Source organism: Coffea arabica, chromosome 3e (genome assembly GCF_036785885.1).
Source record: "Coffea arabica cultivar ET-39 chromosome 3e, Coffea Arabica ET-39 HiFi, whole genome shotgun sequence".
In the NCBI taxonomy this organism is placed as follows: domain Eukaryota; kingdom Viridiplantae; phylum Streptophyta; class Magnoliopsida; order Gentianales; family Rubiaceae; genus Coffea; species Coffea arabica.
In genome coordinates this window covers 36,069,860-36,073,805 of record NC_092315.1, presented here as the reverse complement: position 1 = coordinate 36,073,805, position 3,946 = coordinate 36,069,860, and positions in this window count along the sequence as shown.

The following is a 3,946-nucleotide window of genomic DNA, read 5'->3' as shown; positions in this document are numbered from 1 at the left end:
CATATCATGCGTGCTTGCATGTGAGTTCATGACATGATTTGGCTTCAATGAGTTCTGGGAAAGTCTTGTGCTGGACACCAACGTCTCCACTCTGTTTATGGTTCATGTTCATGTTTATCTGGAGCTCAAGAAGGGGCTCCCTCTGAATGTTAATGTTAATGTTAAATGAACTATTTGAGCGTTGGGTGCTTAATTGCTATGATTTGCCTGGCTCACGAGAGCACTAAACGAACATTTGATCTCTGAATCATGACATCATCGAAATGATCGAAATGCAACATTGTGAAATATATTTGTTTAATGATTTTCCTGGTTACTCGCTGAGCTTCTAGCTCACCCCAAAAATATTTATTCCCCTCCACAGGGCTCAAAGCGAAGGAAGGACTTGTAGTACTTGTTCACGTGACTGGATGGCATATATCTTGTATAATTTGGATTTGGAATCATTTTATGTATAGTTGAGAATCGTTTCCGCTTCGCTTATGACATGTAATTATTGGAGGCTTGGATGTATATTTGTGGACCATGTGATGTATATTTGAGGTTTATTCTTGTAATTCATTTGAGGACTGTAGTGAACGACTGAGTCCCGGCGAGAGCTGGGCAGGCGACCCGCCGAACCCTCTGGTTCGCCTTAGGGGGAGGTGGGGCTGTCACAGTTGGTATCAGAGCTTAGGCTTCAGATCTCTGTAGTGTATCCTAGGCTTGAAGTTTAGGATGCCGGACTGTGGGTTTGGTTTGAAATATTAGTGATTCTTGCGGGATGTCTTGACTTGATTGGTACAAGATGGAATGTCGAGGACGACATTCTTTTAAGGAGGGGAGATTGTGACGCCCCGAAAAGTATAAGTGTGAGAACCCGAAAATTTTCTAATTTTCAAGGGTTTATTTTATTTAATCGCCCGCCTTTTCTACATTTTCTTTATTAGAAAATGTTCCCCAGATAAAGTTTACGAGCAAAGATAGTTTGAAAATGATTTTTCTAGTATCGGTTAGTTTTTGAGAAATTAAGAGCGTATTTTGAACGTGGGACCCGCAAGTGCGGTAAATGCATTATATTTTTGACAACTTGTTGGATTTTTGTATTAAGTGATATTATTTTACAAGGTGTTAAGATATTTGTATTGGAGAGACAAAAAGATAAGTTTTGAACCAAAAGGTGACAAGTGTCACCTTGTGATTTAATCTTGGACTTTGACCATTTAACTTTACCTTTACCTTTACTAAATAAATACCAAAATTTGACCAAAATAAGCTTCATTTTGCAAGCTTCTTGGCCGAATGTTCTTGCTCAAGAAAGAAAGAAAAGCTCTCAATTTCTTCCTTCTATGTCTTGCTCAATCTTCAAAACCAACCAATAAAACTCCAAATCATTCCATAAAATCTCTTTGCTAAGTGGTCTTGAGGTGATTTGTGGAGTTGTTTGGAAAGCTAAGGTGATTTGTTGCTCTATCTCTTGTATGGCTAAGGTGAGTTGTGAAGAACCACTCTCCTCCCTTAATTGATGTTCAATTCATGATTGGTGGTGGTATAAGATGCACTTTTATGGATTATATCTTGATTTTGGTTGAATTGGTGAAGTTTTATAATTTTTGGGGATTTTTCTGTTTTCATATGGATATGATTATGGGGTCATGTATGATGATTGGAAATGATGTTTAATGACTCTAGGAGGTGGAAAAAGTGATTAATTACAATCAATTTCTGTTTTGGAAGGAAAAGTGGAAAACTAGGTTTCAATGTTCTTCATTCTGTCCGAATTTTTAGCTCATAGATAGAGGCCGAATTGGCCTTGGCTTAAAACATGAAAGTTGTATGGAATGACATTTTAGAGGTGCCTACAAAATTTCAGGTCAATCGGAGTAGTGTAGAATGAGAAAGTCGAAATTACTATCGCTGTCCTGGTTTTACCCGAATGTAAGAATTGCGCCTGTAATTGATTGTTTTGGCTGGAATTGCTTCCGAATTGGTTGTTGAGGCCTTCTGATGAAATGTAACCCTGTTTCTAGCTTTCAGCTGGTTTTGGAATTTCTGGATTTGGACTTGGATAGCCTGCTTTATGATGTTTCCGCTAGAATGCGTTATGTGAATCTGTTTTTGTGATTCTGGCATGGTATCTTGCATTTTTGACCTGGTTACACTCGAAACTGGGTTGAGTGACCTTCTACAATGTTGTAGCCCTGTCTTTTAGCTTCGAAACGGTGTATCTTGCACCTTGATCCGACCATCGTAGTACCTTTGGTACAATTACCGCAAAATGACGTCAAAACTGTTTTTCTGGTTTTGAGCTTAACTTTCATTTCCGGACTTTTCCCTAGCTTGACTTGTACTAGTACTACTTGGAGCTTGCTGAATGGCTATTGGATGAACTTGTTGTTGTGTGTGTGTACCTTTGGGTTGGAATGAGGAAATAATGAAGCCATGATGGCTGGAAAAGTTAGCAAATTCAGGGGAAGTGCTGTCCGAACTTTGAAGGAACTTGTTTGCATTGAGTTTGTGATCTAAGACTTGGATTTGAGCAAGGCAATGTTATATGATGGATGATTTCTGAGCCGTGGAGGTGAGTGACCCTAAACTATTTCCGAAGTACTTGTGAAATATTTCTTGCATTATTTATTCGATTGCATATCATGCGTGCTTGCATGTGAGTTCATGACATGATTTGGCTTCAATGAGTTCTGGGAAAGTCTTGTGCTGGACACCAACGTCTCCACTCTGTTTATGGTTCATGTTCATGTTTATCTGGAGCTCAAGAAGGGGCTCCCTCTGAATGTTAATGTTAATGTTAAATGAACTATTTGAGCGTTGGGTGCTTAATTGCTATGATTTGCCTGGCTCACGAGAGCACTAAACGAACATTTGATCTCTGAATCATGACATCATCGAAATGATCGAAATGCAACATTGTGAAATATATTTGTTTAATGATTTTCCTGGTTACTCGCTGAGCTTCTAGCTCACCCCAAAAATATTTATTCCCCTCCACAGGGCTCAAAGCGAAGGAAGGACTTGTAGTACTTGTTCACGTGACTGGATGGCATATATCTTGTATAATTTGGATTTGGAATCATTTTATGTATAGTTGAGAATCGTTTCCGCTTCGCTTATGACATGTAATTATTGGAGACTTGGATGTATATTTGTGGACCATGTGATGTATATTTGAGGTTTATTCTTGTAATTTATTTGAGGACTGTAGTGAACGACTGAGTCCCGGCGAGATCTGGGCAGGCGACCCGCCGAACCCTCTGGTTCGCCTTAGGGGGAGGTGGGGCTGTCACAGTTGGTATCAGAGCTTAGGCTTCAGATCTCTGTAGTGTATCCTAGGCTTGAAGTTTAGGATGCCGGACTGTGGGTTTGGTTTGAAATATTTGTGATTCTTGCGGGATGTCTTGACTTGATTGGTACAAGATGGAATGTCGAGGACGACATTCTTTTAAGGAGGGGAGATTGTGACGCCCCGAAAAGTATAAGTGTGAGAACCCGAAAATTTTCTAATTTTCAAGGGTTTATTTTATTTAATCGCCCGCCTTTTCTACATTTTCTTTATTAGAAAATGTTCCCCAGATAAAGTTTACGAGCAAAGATAGTTTGAAAATGATTTTTCTAGTATCGGTTAGTTTTTGAGAAATTAAGAGCGTATTTTGAACGTGGGACCCGCAAGTGCGGTAAATGCATTATATTTTTGACAACTTGTTGGATTTTTGTATTAAGTGATATTATTTTACAAGGTGTTAAGATATTTGTATTGGAGAGACAAAAAGATAAGTTTTGAACCAAAAGGTGACAAGTGCCACCTTGTGATTTAATCTTGGACTTTGACCATTTAACTTTACCTTTACCTTTACTAAATAAATACCAAAATTTGACCAAAATAAGCTTCATTTTGCAAGCTTCTTGGCCGAATGTTCTTGCTCAAGAAAGAAAGAAAAGCTCTCAATTTCTT